General features: G+C 43.2%; 1 protein-coding gene across 1 annotated transcript in view; it reads right to left on the reverse strand.

Annotated features, from left to right (window-relative positions):
* Positions 1-18,251, reverse strand: part of LOC136884963 (methyl farnesoate epoxidase) — a 157,962-nt gene that overhangs the window by 103,804 nt on the left and 35,907 nt on the right. The gene's annotated exons all lie outside the window — the stretch shown is intronic.

The following is an 18,251-nucleotide window of genomic DNA, read 5'->3' on the forward strand; positions in this document are numbered from 1 at the left end:
ATCTGCCAACTTGAGGTCAGAAGGCCAGCGCCTTAACCGTCTGAGTCACTCAGCCCGAGTACACCCGAAATGATTATGTTAACCCAATGAACGTCCCTGGTAATGTTAACATAATGTCGACATATGGCATAACAGCACTTCACGCAATGATAGTAACCTTAGTAATGAAACGTTCAGGCACTAAATATATGATTTTTTATCCATTAAAGAACATGAGTGCAAAAACACTATTGACTAAACATTGATTTAAGCACATGCACGAGCTTCAGTTCGGCACAGTCTGTTTAATAACAGATAACGCCAGCATGAATCGGAAGGTGTTGGCAGTGTAAAATCCTACGTTACAAACCCAGCTAATCCCTCTAAGTCACTATTGCTTCTGTGTAACAGTATACAGATTGCTCCAACTGTCACAGTTATAAGTTCTAATATACTCCAAGATCCAGCCAAACATTTCCGCAGGCAAAGCACAGATTATTGTAAAATAAACTTGCATCTAAATCACTCGACACTTTGAAGCACATAGACACTGACGGAATAACACAATATCAATTATATTCTATCTAAATTAATATTTTTCGAGAACACGAATGGTTTGGAAGTAGAGAAATGACTTCCCTAACCTCAGACTTATTCTCAAAATGATGTATGCACGATAAACTTTTGTCATGGACTTCAAAACAATCACGATGTATATTCCTAATCCATTTCTATCTTAATGTTCTATTCTATAGGAAACTTAAGAATAGTTGTATGAGAGGCATTGCCATAGTTAGACTAAAACCTGGTCCATCTAGTGCACTTATATTCTTTAATGGGTAAAAACACGATCAAATCAAGCATATTCTCACATTACTGAGTATAATTACAGATCGTCTGTGTCCACTGACTCATATGAATACACTCGCACACTTATATTCTACAAAGAAACTAACATTTATAGTCAACTTTCATAAAATTACACAGACTACCTACGATAACAACAAACCAAAACAAACCCAGATTTCCAACAATTCCAGCTACTCGATTCGCCATCTTTGAACGATCGAGAGTAGCATTAAGGTCTGAGGATTGGAGTCGGTCTTGGTCTTGCTACCGTACATCTCGAACAAACACAACAAACTCATATGCCATTGCCATATGATATATGACGTCCTTCATAATGGCTGCCTTTACTCAGGTTGCCTCCGCCCAGAGCGCTGATACTTACCGGTATATATTGGTTTTCTGTGCTGCTTGCCACTTATCTCTTTGACTTTATATAGGCCTACTCTTCTCTGGCTCGTTGATTCAAACAGTGCAGTTCCTACCGCGCAGCGAAACGAAAAGGGTGTGTCGTGTGTTGTGTGTAGGGAGTTTACTTCGTGTGTGCTTTGCGGTGGTAGTTCATCTCATCTATAGTATACATTTCTCAGTGTGTGCTACGTGTGATGGCGGTCTCCAGTGGAGGGGAGGTCCTGTTGGACAATTTACAGTTGCTTATAGGTAAAGAGGTTACAGTACCCATGGATGATGAATCTTCGGATGACCAGTCTACTGACCAACTTCCTAAAAAGCAAGTACTTGATAATCAAACTGCTCAACGTGGTCAAACGGCCCCACTTCCCGCTCCTCAGGAATTTTGTATTAGGGAACATATGGGCCATATATCGCCTTAGTTGAATCCTTAAATGATAAAAATGTCGATCATCTCCATCCCATGGCTTTGGGCCGACTCTTTCATGAAAAGAACATGTCTGTACATTCTATCACGCGCAAAGGGAGAAATCGATTGCAGGTAGAATTCATTTCTGCTGTTCAGGCAAACGAATTTTTGTGCCATAATCTACTTGAAACCATACATGCCAGAGCCTACATACCAAGTTCACACATATTTCGTGTTGGCATTATCCGTGGAGTGGATAAGAGCCTGACGAAAGAGGCCATTCTCCAGCACCTGAAATCAACTGCCAAGATCAAATCTGTTCATAGGCTTTATCGTAAGGCTGTTATCAATGATATCACTGAATACATACCCACCGGTTCTATTAAGGTGGTTTTTCGAGCTCAAAATCTTCCACGCCAGGAGTCACTCTATAGTGTCTATTTAGATGTAGAACCGTTCATTTTTAACCCCATTATCTGTAAAAAAATGCCAGCGATATGGACATACCGCACGGCAGTGTCGAGCTCAATCCTTTAGATGCGGCAACTGTTCAATGCAGCACGCTACAGACAAGTGCACGGAACAGATCAGGAAATGCGCCCACTGCAGTGGGGAATATCCAACAGGCCACTTCATATGCCCGGAACTCAAACACCAACAAATGGTCAAAGAAATTATGAGTACCGAGAACATTTCGTTTCCTGAAGCTAAATCAAAAGTTACTCCCTCCCTTGTATATAATCCTGCCCAACACCCACAGCACTTCCTCCTCTCTCAAGGGAATCATACCCCCCCTCCCCAGTGAAAATTCGAGGAAGCGTAAGTTTACCCAAGTTTTAATGCACTCGCCTAGACCTACACCCATGCCTGGGCATGATAGAGCTGGCCATATGGCTATTCTTCGAGATCCCCCTAGTGCTGTTGATCTAACCTTTTGTCGTTCAACTTTGACTCCCATGCTTACGTGGACAACGATCTCGGATACATTCACCAGTGACCACTATCCTATCTGGATTACATATGGGGTTAGCAGACCCGTACACTCCCCTCATCCCCCCCCCTAGTCGCAAGTAACATACGAACCATGCGGTTTTTTGATGACCAGACATATACCTCATACCTTCAATATCACCTTCGACGCGACTCGGAACCCGCCTTCACGTACCAGTCCCTTCTTACACTTCTTAACCAATATCTTGATAGTTATCATCCCCACAAACCCTTTTTTTACTTCCGCCCCCCGCCCTTTCCAATATATTCATTGGTGGGATAATGAGTGCCACCAACTTATACTAACACGTAATCTTTTATTCCGCATGTATCGACGATCCTTAACCCGTCACAGTTATCTATGGCTGAAGCATCATATGGCTAAATCCAAACTCATTTTCAATCAGAAACGCTGTGTCGCGTGGAGGTTGTTTATATCTTCCCTCAGTTCGCACATGTCTGCTCTTCATTTATGGAACGCCATCCGAATGCTGTTGCGTGCCTCCCAACATAAAGCGCAACGGGTCATACCATGTGCTATTATCATTTCTTTTCTTCATTCCTTGACCCCTGATTACTCTTTACCAATATTTGAACTCCCCACCTATAATCCACATATTCAATACTCCAGCATTTTAAAACCCATCCAATTAAGTGAAGTAAAAGCTGTCCTTCATTCACCATCCAGATCTTCCCCAGGTCCGGACTACATTACATATCACATGCTCCGTTTATTACCTTCGAGCGCACTGTCAGTACTTCTCCATCTTTACAACTATATATTACTTACTACTCATATTACTCCGCAGTGGAATGAGTTTTTCCTAATCCCTATTCTCAAACCTAAAAAGCCTTCTACAGACCCGAACAGTTATCGTGGAATTGTCCTAGGATCATGTATTCGCAAAACGTTCTTAAAAATCTCCCTACAACGGTTGTTGTGGACTATAGAATATTACAATTTCATTCCCAAGTACCAATATGCCTTCCTAAATGGAAAAAGTACACAAGATCCTATCAATATTTTGACTATAGATCACCTCCTTGCCAACCATCGTAAACAGAGTACACTTACAGTATTTCTGGATATAAAGAGTGCCTACGACTCTGTCCCTCTACATCTTCTCTGGGAAAAACTCGTTGCGAAAGGCCTACCTCCCGCCTTTGTCGTCATTTTACAAACATTATACACATATCGTTCATTAACAGTTAAATCTTCATATAATCAATTCTAGCCGCTCTTCTTGTAATGGTTTGCCTCAGCGCGACATATTAAGTGGAATTTTATTCGTACTCTATATTAGGTAGTAATTTAGAACATCTCATTTCGCAATATGCCTGACTGCTTATTTATGCGGATGACATAAATACGTTTATATACATCTCATGATAGCATTGATGATGCAAGAATACTGATGAGAGACGTAATGAGTAAAGTACATACATGGTTTCATGATAATGGACTTCAACTTTCTATTGATAAATGTGCTGTAATGCTTTTTACTCATAAACGTTCTTATGACCGTTCTCCACTTACCTTCGATTTCTGTAGTATTTCCTTTACTACTCATCATAAATATCTTGGCATAATCTATGATCAAAAACTCACTTGGCAACGGCATATTAAATCGATATGTCAAAAAGCTGACGGATATCTCAAAATTCTTAAAACTGTCGTACGTCGTCAATGGGGCGCAGATCCGAACACTGCTCTCTCATTATATAAAATGACTATCCGCTCCTATCTGGACTATTGCGCTTATATACAGTAATAGAGATTGCATCAGTCACATCTCTTCCGCCGTTTAATACTTTACAATTTCACGCCTTTCGTCTCTGCATCGGAGCCCTTAAGACTACTCCTACCAACGCGTTACTGGTAGAAACAGGCGAATTCCCACTTGTAATTAGACGGCACATGCTTGCACAGAAATACTTGCTTAAACGTCTTGCCTTCTCGCCTTCCGCCTTAATACCGAAGTTGCAGATCTTACAGGAATATTATCAACAATGCCCTCCCCGTTCAGGACGATTGCCTGCTATATACACTGCTTATATTACTCTAAACGGATTCGGAACTTCGCCTCTCAAGACTTCTTCACTCCTAATGCATTCAATTCCCTTTACTAGCCTACACTATACCCCCAAAATTATAATTTTTCATAAATTCTCATTCTCTGGATCGACGTCTAATTCTGATCTTCTCTTTCCCCTGTCGAGAAAACTACGCATAACCCCTTCTGCTCGTGGTGTTAATATCTACACTGACGGATCAAAACATTCCCAAGCAGTTGGAGCTGCTTTCTTTATTAGCAATTGCTGCACGATTGAACGATTCCATCTCCCGACTGCTTTTTCTATTTTCTCTGCTGAGTTGTTTGCCATCCAATAAGCTTTAATTTATACACAACAACATTCCTTCTCAAAAGTTACCATTTATACAGATGTCCAAAGCGTTTTACAGGCATTATCGTCATTTACCCCCTCTTTAAACTGGTATTTATATCATGTCAAATCTCTACTCTACCAACTTGAACAAGATGGAGTATATATAACTCTTGTATGGATACCTGGACATTCTAATATTACCGGTAATGATCAAGCTGATCTTGCTGCTAAAGAAGCCAGCCGTCTCAACACCCCTCCTCTTACAGTAGCCATACCACCTATTGATTTCTACCCTTGTCTTAAAGAAACTGCCTACCGGTCCTGGCAAGACGAGTGGAACCAATCCGCACGTTTTAAAGGTACTTATTATTACCAGCTTCAGTCATACATTCCAAGAAAACCTTGGTTTTCCAAGGGCACATATACACGACGACATATTACTAACATAATTCGCTTAAGGTTTAATCATGCTCTTGCCCCACAATATAAATTCCGTTTTCATTTAGTTAATCTGCCTAATTGTGTGTGCGGTGATTCAGACGGTGATGTTAATCATTTCTTTTTCCAATGCCCTGCATATTTCCTCTCTCGCCGTAAGTTACTCACTAGTCTTACACGGATGAAAATTCCCTTCCCTACTAGTATTACCTGTTTGTTATCTGACCTCACCCCGGCCACCAGAAACGTTATTAATCAATTTCTTGATGACGCTCAATTGATTTTATAACCATTACTCACTCATAGTCTTGTTTTGACCACTTCTCAGTCAGATTCTACGCCAATTCTGTTTTTATGTCGGTTCTTCCCTTTGGTTCTACGTTGCCACTGTAGCTACTGCGCTTCTCGTTTCATTGCTGCCGTCTTTTGTCATTCATACTCCTCATTCTCTTTGATTTCTACCATACGTATTTTGGCGAGTTGTTCTTTTGTCAACCCGATCAAACAACGCGCGTTACGGTTTTAGGTTATCACGTCGATATTAAAAACACACCCTTCCGGTATTTTTCTCATACTCTTTAATCACTCCCTAAATGTCCACCCTCCTATTAGTGTTTTCCCCTCCCTAAAAAGACCTCCTTTCATGTTGTTGATCCATGTCTTATCGCTATTCCCAATTGTTGATCCGTTCATGTTCGTGTAAGTAATAAGACGCCAAGATGGATCACTTTGGCGTGAAGACTAGCACTTTGTGTCCATGTGCTTTTTCCTATGTTTCTTTACCTTTATGACTACAGTATGTGTTGATTCTCACTACTCTTAGAGGTTCTTGGGTCATACTACTTTCCGCATAGTTGCTCTAATCCAACGTTCTCATGAGGTATCCCCTATACATCCTTTACCCAGACTTACGCAGTTTTGTCACATGCAGAAAATGTGGTACAGTGTTTTCTCCAACATCATAAATTGTGGTTAATAGTGCAGTGAAGTGTTTAATACTTATGTACTGGACCAGGGTGACAAATGCCAAGCCAGTTCAAATTACCAGACGATGAAGATTTTGTAACCTTCATTTTGTAAACTTCATTTGTCTACCATCAGACAGTACGCTCCGGATTCCATTTTGAACTGTGTGCAAGATTCCTTTCGCGTGTGATCTATGAATAACTTGACAATCCTAACAGTGTTCATGAGCTTTATATCTCTTCTTCAATATGTGAAAAATTCATCTGTATATGTCTTTAACGCCCCTATTTTTCGCGTGATTCCGTTTATTAAAAAGTGTAGTGACTGGGTAACAGTAAAAGAGCCCATAAGCTTCACGAGTCCGCCTCTGTGGTGTAGTGGTTCGGGTTCGATTCCCGGGCACGGCCATGAAATTGGAAAAGTGGTACGAGGGCTGGAACGGGGTCCACTCAGCCTCGGGAGGTCAACTGAGTAGAGGTGGTTCGATTCCCATCTCAGCCATCCTGGAAGTGGTTTCCGTGGTTTCCCACTTCTCCTCCAGGCAAATGCCGGGATGGTACCTAACTTAAGGCCACGGCCGCTTCCTTCCCTCTTCCTTGTCTATCTCTTCCAATCTTCCCATCCCCCACCAAGGCCTCTGTTCAGCATAGCAGGTGAGGCCGCGTGGGCGAGGTACTGGTCATCCTCCGCAGTTGTATCCCGACCCAGAGTCTGAAGCTCCAGGACACTGCCCTTGAGGTGGTAGAGGTGGGATCCCTCGCTGAGTCCGAGGGAAAAACCAACCCTGGAGGATAAACTGATTAAGAGGAAGAAGAAGAAGCCTCACGAAAGAAGAAGATTCAAACAGTGAAATCGGAACGTATAGGCTAATTATGGGTGACAAGAAGTAGTAGATTAAACTGAGATTATTTGACACGTATTAAGCGAGCCATTGAGTTATACAGAGATGAAAGAAAGAATTGTTGTTGATCCTGGTTGTGCAAGTACCAGTGGATATTGAAGGAAGGTGGCCCAGAAAAGACTATAGGTTATATTTGATTTGAACTAATTTATGTTTCGTACGGACGGTAGCATATGTAGAGATTTTAACGGCGCCAGTGAAATGTGCGTGTCAGATATTTAGTGTCAATGAATCGGGAGGGGGATAAGGACATCCCCCCTACGAGCCGCTGTCATATGCCGTCGGTATTTCACTGTTGAGAATAATAACATTCAAAGCTGATCGATGTCTTTTAAATGAATCACTTTGAGTATAATTGTCTTAAAACAATCCGTCGTTTAAACAGTAGGCACGAAATTTCCATTTAATAAAGTACCGATAAGTCTTTTAAAAAAAGTTTTCATTCCCCACCCCTTCATGGCCACCTAAAGGGTCACGCCGTCTCTCTGGGCAAGAGATGCGGGCGGGTCGGGTAGAGGTGATGGAAGAAGGAGGTGGTAATTCGAAGTAAAAAATGAGGAGGTGTGTGCGTGGATATTATTATTTAAGGGGATGTGTGCAAGGATTGAAAATTCAGTGGAGAGTACGAGAGAGAGGGTGGAAATTGAAAAGGTGAAGTGCAAAGTTGTGATAGAAGGACGAGAAGTTTAAAAGCGATGTGAGCAGTAGGCGAAGAATGTCTGATGCGGGCGGAGGTGGGGGAAAATTAATTGGGTGGGTGTGGATGAAACCGCATATTGGGAGTAAGTGGTGGAGGAGGAGGAGCAGGCCAGGGACGCCGACGAGGTGATGTAGGTCGGGTCAAAGGTTGGGGAGGTGAGCGGGCGGGTTCTACTCGATGGTGGCGACCGTAGAGATGGATTCCATGAGCGATGAGGCGTTGATTGTCTGCAGACGTCGGAAGTTGGAGGTGCACGAGATATGTGGGTCCATCGGCGTTTTGGATCCTGAATGCTCTCCGCACGGGGATCCCTGCCAGGCAAAGTTCGTAGGCGATGACCTCAGTTGGGAGATTCGAATGTACGCCGCAAACAATACAGCTGTAGATGGTATGCTGGTCTGTCAGCGGTGATGGCGGAGGTGGTGGGCACGCTGTATCTTGAACGGTGGCAGTTTCCTCAGCAGGCTGCTGGTTTGTTGCATGTTGTTGAGTAAGGGACGGTGGGATGGGGAGAAGAAACGTCATAAGTGTGGAGGAATGGGACATAACGGTAGTAGTTTAATTAATAGTAGAGGAAGCATGGACAGAAGAGGTGGTGGTAGTTGTGATGGTAGAAGTGGTGGTCGTACGAAGGGAGCGATGTTAGAGGAGGCGGGAGTCCTTGGGATAGCTTGGGTGTGGCGAGGGGCTCAGAAGCGTCGTCAAAATATGAAGGGCAACGTTCCACACGATGCGTGGAGAGGACGAGGTACACACCGTCTTGGAGCAGTTGTTGTTCGGCATCTTCTGTTGGAACTTGAACGAGTATCCGACGAATGGGAAGACAATTTTCCTGTACCCGTGATACGTTGGTGATCGGGAAGCAGTTTTTGCGGAAGTAGTGGAGAAGTTCTTCATCCGAGTAAGTGGTAAGTGAGCTCGACATCGTGAAGGATGCAGTTGGGCTAGTTATTCCTTTCACGTAATTTAAACAGTAATATTCACTCGTGGATTCATCACGAAAATCATGTATGCTTATGCAGAGCTCGTCATTAATTAATAATAATGATTCGACTTATGAACCAAAGACATTTCAAGTCATTCAAGTCAGACATTTACAGACTTAATCCATTTGGGATGTTAAATAGTTTCCGACTTGTGTTATTCCTTTTTAATTCGTTTGATTTTCTTTTGATGATTTGATGATTAAGATTTTGATTTTACCTGCCAAAAGATTTAGAATAAATTTCAGTTTTGTCTATATGGTTGCTTTCATTCCTAACATTAATTCTTACCTCCTTCCAGCCTATTCGTAATTTTAAGGTTTTTTTTCTTTCTATTTGTTTGGGGCGTCGACATACAAAGATCTTTTGCCCCTACTTGCACCATATGTTATGAACCTGCGTGTTTTTGGATATTGCGGAAGTGTAAAGCGTTGAATGTGAGGAAAGGAACGTTAAGGACCACACAAACACCCAGTCCCCAGGCCGGCCAGGATATTAATGAATTACAATTAAAAACCCCTGACCCGGCCCGGAATCGAACCCGGGACCGCCGGGTGACAGGCGGACGCGTTGCTCCGTACACCGTGGGGCCGGACTTATTATAAGTTAGTATTTCGAAACTATCATCCAGCGTAAATCTCTGGGATTGAGCTACCGGGAAAAATAAGAAGGCTGAAAGGTCATAATATTATATAGATTTAGAGATCTAGATATACAGGGCTATTCAGCTAAGTTGACCACCTCAAATAACTCAAGAAACGCTCAAGATATCGAGATTAAAATCATCATCATCATCACGAGGTTATTTCATTCCCTCTCCTCACTTGATGAGGGGCGGGCCATCAGCTCAACAAGGAGCTCTTAGGCCATATAAAAAAGAAAGTATCCTAGAAGAAAGCAAGCGGAGGAGGCATGTGTTGTACATACCATAGAAAGGAGATTGTTAGTGGACCGGCGCAAGGAGACCGGGACAAGAAGTCGGGACCCAGGGGAGACCCGCAAAGCACCCCGCACAAGCAAACCCCCGCGAACACCAGAGGGAAATAAGACGAGAAATTTATTTGTTGCAACGTATCTCGGGCGCGTATTCCGAAAAAGAAGATGTTACATAGAGTTACAGAAGTACATTACATAAATTGAGCTGGAGTAATGGGCGGGTTCGGTAGGAAGTTGGAGGAAGGAGTGGGGTAGTGTTGTGATAGGAGGTAGTAGACGGTTGTGGTCATGTTGGTGACTGAAGTAGCGAGTAAACGAAGAAGGTCCAACATCGGGAGGGGCGGTAGGAAAATAGTGGGTTATGGAGAGGGGACGTTATTGGGTTGCGGTGGTGGGGTGGGTGGCGGGACTGGTGGAGGGCTATGAGAAGGGGTGGTAGAAGAAGAACGAACATGACGGGGTGGGGAGCGGGAATGTTCCACTCGGTAAGTTCTTCTGCGGAGACGGACGCCAGTGGTGATCAGCTGGTTTACGTCGGCGTTAGGCGAGAGTTGAAGACGGACCATGAACGTTGGGCCTTGATCGTTGAAGATACGGAATGCTCGACGGGCCGGGACACCTGCCAGTTGAAGTTCATTCAGTATATCCTGTTCCGGGATGGCAGGGTCAATGCCACGGACGACACAGCTCAGAGACGATTGGAGTTGTCGTGTTGTTTCGTTGAGTGTTTGTCCTTGGTGGGCTGGCTGAGCCTCAGAGGTGGCAGCCTGGGGGTTGGCAGGAGATTGAAATGGTCTCGGGAGAGAGACGGGTAGGGAGATGGTGGAAGTTGACATGGATATCGAGATCCTGTTTTCACTTTCAGTAATCAATCGCTACTGATCTGCATTTAGGTCAGCCCTTATCTGTTGTTTTCCTAGCCTTTCTTTAAACGGTTGCGAATATATTGGAAATTTATTGAACATCTCCCTTGGTAAGTTCATTATTCCAATCCCTAACTCCCCTTCCTATAAATGAATATGTGTCCCAATTTGTCCTCTTGAATTCCAAATTTATCTTCATATTGTGATCGTTCTTGCTTTTAAAGACACCACTCAAACGTATTCATCTACTAATGTCATTCCACGCCATCTCTTCACTGACAGCTTGGAACATACTACTTAGTCGGCAGCTCGTGTCCTTTCTCCCAAGTCTTCCCAGCCCAAACTCTGCAGCATTTTTGCTGTGCTACTCTTTTGTCAGAAATCATCCAGAACAAATCGAGCTGCCTTTCTATGGATTTTTTCCATTTCTTGAATCAAGTAATCCTGGTGAGGGTCTCATACACTGGAACCACACTCTAGTTGGAGTCTTACCAGAGAATTATATGTCCTCTCCTACCAAGGGCCTAATAATATGACTTATAGTACTTTTTTATAGCGCCAATTTCATCTGAGATAATGGTAAGTTACTAACTTGTTTAAATGGAATTACGGTACACTCTTTTCTGCACAATGCCTTTCAACCTACAAACATTACGAATTCGGGACCGTGATTATTTTGAATATCGGACAAGTACTTCTAGAGAAAATGTAATCTATAAAACGTGCTTCATTTGCCAGCTGAGGAAAGGGCTAGAATTGGGAAGGTAGCGTCCGTGGAATTAATTACGGTACAGGCCAAGAATTTGTCTGGTGTGAAAACGGGAGACCACAGGAAACCATTTTCAGGGCTGCCAACGATGGGATTCGAACCCACCGTCTCCCGAATTCTGATTAGAAATTGTATACCACCACCTCTCCTACTCTGCCGGCAAACATTCTGATGGTGCCAATTTCTGCCAACAGGACTCGAACCGGCTAACTACCTTAGGGTACGAACATGCCGAGTGGATTACTCCTCACTCAGTGCTCATAGCAGTGCTCTTCACTCATCACTCATCATTCAAAGGCGCACATACCGGGTAGGAGACCCTCGCTCTTTCTTCATTAATGAGGAAAAGTTTTCCATCCAGTTATGATTGTGCAGCATTCACGAGAAGATAGGGTTGTGTTCTTTAAATGTAATTTTGTTTCGTGAAAATGTTCATACTCCTCTGTATACATAATAGTACTGGACGAGTTGACCGTGCGGTTAGGAGCGCGCAGCTGTGAGCTTGCATCCGGGAGATAGTGGGTTCGAATCCCACTGTCGGCAGCCCTGAAGATGGTTTTCCGCGGTTTCCCATTTTCACACCAGGCAAATGCTGGGGCTGTACCTTAATTAAGGCCACGGACGCTTCCTTCCCATTCCTAGGCCTCTCCTATCCCATCGCCGCCATAAGACCTATCTGTGTCGGTGCGACGTAAAGCAAAATAGCATACATAATAGTTGGGTAGCAGAAGTGATGATGAACATAGCAATGATAGCAAGCAAACTATACTTGATTTCAAGTTCTGACAGAAGATACAGCCAACATCCAATTAATAAGAGAAGGCAGAGATTGGGTGAATTCCATCATTTATACCAAGAAGTGAAGAAAGACCCACAGAAATGTCACGACTATTGAAGAATGTCAATGCAGACATTTCAGTATACGATTCCTTGGCTGAATGGCCAACGTTGATACCTTCGGTTCAGTGAATTCCGGGTTCGATTTCCGGCCGGGTCGGAGATTTTATTGGCGACATTAATTCTTCTGGCTCGGGCACTGGTTATTTGCGTTTGTTCCAACACTCTCCTCTTCATACTCAGACAACACACCATACTACAAACTACCACCGAAACACGCAATAGTAATTACATCCCTCCACATAAGGTTGACGTCAGGAAAGGCATCCATCCGTAAAACAGCGTCAGTCAACGTGTGCGATACGGTTCGCATCCGCGGCCCCACAAGGTGTGGCAAAAGGCGGTAGAAAAAGAAGAAGAAGAAGGCAGACATTTCAATATTTGCTGAAAGGAATTGAAGGCAATATGAAACCATGGAAGTATAGCAGCTATCATGTCAGTCATACTTGCAATGAAGAAGAGCTGGTCATTACAATAACGTAAGCAGTAGTAATATAATATTATTCTCCACTTCAATAAAGCAATCTGTACTTCATCGAAAGATTAAATTTACCGAGTATAAAGATAATATTCAACATGGATATTTTACCTTCAGTGAACGCAGGACGATAATATTATGAGTAGGCGGCCGTGGCCTTGAGCCAACCAATCACAGAACAGCGCTCAAGAAGCACATCGCTCCAAAATCAAACCGATTTGATTCTTGAGGGAGGAGCGGAGAGAAGAGGGATGAGTGAAATGCCAGCATGAACGCTGCTATTGAAACATATGGGTTTGTTCTGCATGCCTCAGCTTCCTGTGGTTAAGAGAAAGGAGTGATGAGCGCTGAGTGAGGAGTAATCCACTCGGCATGTTCGTACCCTTAGAGACGTGATGCCTTAACGGCCATGGATAGCAGACGAGCTATGACAACGATCTGACTGGCGATGATGGAGGTGGTTGTCTTGATAGTTTTTATAAGCTGCAAAAATACGTGATCATTGATCGGGAAGGTAATGAAGATGACTATCGAAATAGGAAGCAACACGGGAAGGAACATTCACTCGAAGAACGAAGAGAAAAACGAGGCATAATAGAAAAGGTTGAAATTTTAGTCCTTATTGCCCAAATATCGCCGACCCGGAAGGAAATAAAAATGTAATGGTCCACACTAACCTAAGCCACTAAAACTTACCAAAAAAGTATTCATCATCATCATCATCATCATCATCTGTTTACCCTCCAGGGTCGGCTTTTCCCTCGGACACAGCGAGGGATCCCACCTCTACCGCCTCAAGGGCAGTGTCCTGGAGCTTCAGACCCTTGGTCGGGGATACAACTGGGGAGAATGACCAGTACCTCGCCCAGGCGGCCTCACCTGCTATGCTGAACAGGGGCCTTGTGGAGGGATGGGAAGATTGGAAGGGATAGGCAAGGAAGAGGGAAGGAAGCGGCCGTGGCCTTATGTTAGGTACCATCCCGGCATTCGCCTGGAGGAGAAGTGGGAAACCACGGAAAACCACTTCCAGGATGGCTGAGGTGGGAATCGAACCCACCTCTACTCAGTTGACCTCCCGAGGCTGAGTGGACCCCGTTCCAGCCCTCATACCACTTTTCAAATTACCGGGCAAGTTCGCCGTGCGTGTAGAGGCGCGCGGCTGTGAGCTTGCATCCGGGAGATAGTAGGTTCGAATCCCACTATCGGCAGCCCTGAAAATGGTTTTCCGTGGTTTCTCATTTTCACACCAGGCAAATGCTGGGGCTGTACCTTAATTAAAGCCACGGCCGCTTCCTTCCAACTCCTAGACCTTTCCTATCCCATCGTCACCATAAGACCTATCTGTGTCGGTGCGACGTAAAGCCCCTAGCAAAAAATACTTTTCAAATTTCGTGGCAGAGCCGGGAATCGAACCCGGGCCTCCGGGGGTGGCAGCTAATCACGCTAACCACTACATCACAGAGGCGGACACCAAGAAAGTATTACTGATTATTATTACTATTTTCAGCTCATGTCAAAATGTTTAGTAACCTGGTCTTTGGTTCAAAGGACCTCGGGTTCGATTCCCGGCCGGGTTGAGGATTTTAACTTTTATTGCTTAATATTTCAGACTCGGGGGCTGGATGTTTGTTCCATCTCCATTGTTAGAATTTATCACAGGTAGGGCTCTAGCCTCATAGACACGCAGGTCGCCTACTCGGAAGACCTGCACCATGCCTCTGCGGAGACTACACACCATTATGTTATTATTATTCTTTCGAGTGGGCCATCTGAGGACGACCACGATGTTTTTTACATTTCCGCTTGGAGAGGGACTCTCTGGCTATGTTTTTCCCTTCTTTCCTTTGTCCAAAAGGCGCCTGATCTCTTACAAGGTGGTCTGTTCTGAAAGATATTTTGTTTGATTATTCTACTGAGCAGGAAGCCTCCGTGGCTCAGACGGCAGCGCGTCCGCTTCTGAAGGCTGGATACCGTTCTCACAACATAAGGTTAAAGTCAAGAGTGTTAGCACGACCAGGGATAAAAAAAGCAAAATTAAAGAAAATACTTACAAATTATCCCAACAAAAGGCCGTCGCTGATTGAGGAAGCACTGGACACAAGAGGTCAAGCGAATCAACTTAAAATAAGCTTAACTAATTGGCTGAAATAATAATTCCTTGATCAATTTAAAGAAAAACTTTAATAAGTCAAAATCGTAAGGAACATCTGACCTTCTTAAAATAATTTAAATTTCGAGCAATTAATGAAAGAAACTCAATTCAGAATTATAATATCACAATCAAGTTTTAAGAATGAGGGCTGAAAATCTTCCAGAACAATAAATCAATGTAATTCAGTTCAACCTAAAATGCTAAGTCAACCCAAATCATTTAAGGTAAGTACCAACTTCCAATCTGTAATTAAAATTCAGATCCCTTAAGTAATGGGAGGTCAACTCAAATAAGAAAACTTGAATCAAATATTTCAATATGTAGGCTGAAAACTTCTCCAATCGATTATCTCGGTTACCACAAATGGTATGAGAAACAGTTATAACCCACAACAAACATTACTTCAAAAATGAGTCAGATATAATGCAATGACATGGAATAAATCCACAAGTAGCACAATAATTAGATACCCCACAAGGAACAGTAACTTCAATAAAATCAGTCACACAAGACTGAAGAAAGGTAAGCAACACGGGCAAACAATCCATCCCAAAAATCAGATGACAGTCAAGACATAATAACTACCCGACACTCATGTGTCAGACACAAAGGAGCAACGCCCCCTTTCGTTTGCATTCTGTTACACGGTAGGTGTAACAGAGTGACAACCACCATGATCAAATCCCAACTCAAGTACCGAGTAATTCATCAGAAAAGCTTTCATCCTAAAACTAATTCTTTTCCTCTTACTTGCTCCGAAGAGCTTAAATATATTTAAATAATAACATAATTATTACGACATAATTATTACGATTTTAAAGGGGGAAATGAAGTTAACCACCATAAGCTTAAGCAAACACTTCGTATATAGTAGTTAGTTGGGAGCTCCGCAACGTAAATATACTTTTACTAACATGGAAACTTCAAAAACAGCTTTAAAGCAAACATTAATATCTTTCATACACTCGAATTCAAATATCAAAGGTATGAGTATTACATTAAAGTATTACATAGATATGATGAAGTCTAGTTTGTTTTTTTTTTTTTTTTTTGTTTTTTTTTTTTTTAACTCTTAAAAATTTTAAGCTCGAAAGTCCGAAAGATCAGCTGTAGAAAATCACACATATCGTAGTGTTTAGTAGTGTCCATGTCTCTTAACACCATAATTAGCAGCCTTCGATGGGGTAGGTTAACCATAATAGATATGCTTGAAGCTACTTACAAGGTCAGACGCAAGAAGAAATGAAATCTCTTTAAAATAACAAACCAGTTCTTCAGGCCCTTACGCCCTGATGGAGAAATGTTTATCCAGGATCAAATCCCACAATCATTTTCCTTCTCTTTACGGATAATTTATCCTCAAACCAGAACCAGAAGCGTAATTTTTCAAGGCGTCTTCTTCCAATTCACCAACAAGAATTAAAAAAAACTGCAATCGATTTCATTATTGACAAGCCACGATCACTGGCCTAGCAGGGTTAACTACTTCCCGGCTAGATAGCAGCACCGCTTGGTCACCTCCTACGACTGGTTCAAACTCGAACGCCAGATGGCTCACCATTACCAAATCAGAGAAGGTTCAAGGAATCTTGAGATTTGAATTCACCGTGACGCAGACAGTAAGAGACGCATGAATAAAATGCTGAACTGATCGTACATAGCGAGGAATAATACTAAATACATTACACCGTGGTTCAAATCCCGGTCACTCTATGTGAGATTTGTGCTGGACAAAGCGGTGGCGGGACAGGTTTTTCTCCGGGTACTCCAGTTTTCCCTGTCATCTTTCATTTCAGCAAAGGTCAGGGGGCACTACGTGTAGGGGGGCTTGTCCTTTTCCCCTGGCCTTCCATAGATACTGTAAAGGTTTATGGTAAATAAATAATGAATGAATGAATGAACACTCTCCACTATAATTTCATAGCATTTATCAGTCATTAATAAATCACTTTGGGAGTGGCGACACCATCGTAATAATAGTATTTGGGGCCTATATGATTCAAAGACTGGAAAACAGGTTGTATGTTTTCATTCATTCTTCTGAGAAGTGCAAAAAGCAAAGCAAAGTCACCTCCGTACAGGCCATGAAGCCCCTTGGAGGAGTGGAAGGTAAAGGCTTCCACCATTGTTAACCTCGGCACGTGATGGGGTAGAGTGGGTAGCTCTACGCCCGGCCGCCTTTGCCCCCGGGAATTAATCTGGTACTCATTTTTTGTGTAGGCTGAGTGAACCTCAGGGCCAAATGCACCTCCGGAATTGGAAATCTCGTTTCTTAAATATTACGACTTCCTGACGGGGATTTGAACCTACGTCCTTCCGGGCGAACCGAGCATGCCTTTACCGCCTCGGCCAGGCAGCCCCTTCTGAGAAGTGCTCGGTTTATAATGTCGTTTTACTCCCAGTTCCTGTATGTCTTTCTTCACTTCTGTTAGCCATGGTGTTCCTAGCTTCCTGTTCTTCCGGTAGTTGAGAAGCCATTGGGTCATCCTAGTTCCTTGTTTAGTTTATCATCGTGATATGGCCATAGGAAGACGCCTCTTCCTGGCTACGTCTGTGATTTTTTCAGTATAACTGTATAGCTCTTTGGCCTGGCCGCCTTCTCTACTCGCCATCTACCTTGATCGGTCCTAGTATCTTTCTCAAGATCTTCTTCTCATGGACCTCCAGTTTGTCCAACAATCCTTTCCTGTTCAGTATGAAGCATTCTGAGGCGTACAGGGCTTCTGGGCGGATAACTGTCTGTGTTACTTTTTTTTTTTTTTTTTGCTAGGGCTTTACGTCACGCCGACACAGATAGGTCTTATGGCGACGATGGGATAGGAAAGGTCTAGGAGTTGGAAGGAAGCGGCCGTGGCGTTAATTAAGGTACAGCCCCAGCATTTGCCTGGTGTGAAAAATGGGAAACCACGGAAAACCATTTTCAGGGCTGCCGATAGTGGGATTCAAACCTACTATCTACCGGATGCAAGCTCACAGCCGCGCGCCTCTACGCGTCTGTGTTACTAGAGATACATTTCTTGTTATAAATGTTCGTGGTCAGTCGATATGCTAACTATAGTTTGTTAATCCGTGTTGTTAGAGCTACCCCTTCTGACATATTGGGTTCCAGCCATTCCCCCAGGTATTTAAATCTGTTGACTTTCTC

The sequence above is a fragment of the Anabrus simplex genome, chromosome 1 (assembly GCF_040414725.1).
Source record: "Anabrus simplex isolate iqAnaSimp1 chromosome 1, ASM4041472v1, whole genome shotgun sequence".
Classification (NCBI taxonomy): domain Eukaryota; kingdom Metazoa; phylum Arthropoda; class Insecta; order Orthoptera; family Tettigoniidae; genus Anabrus; species Anabrus simplex.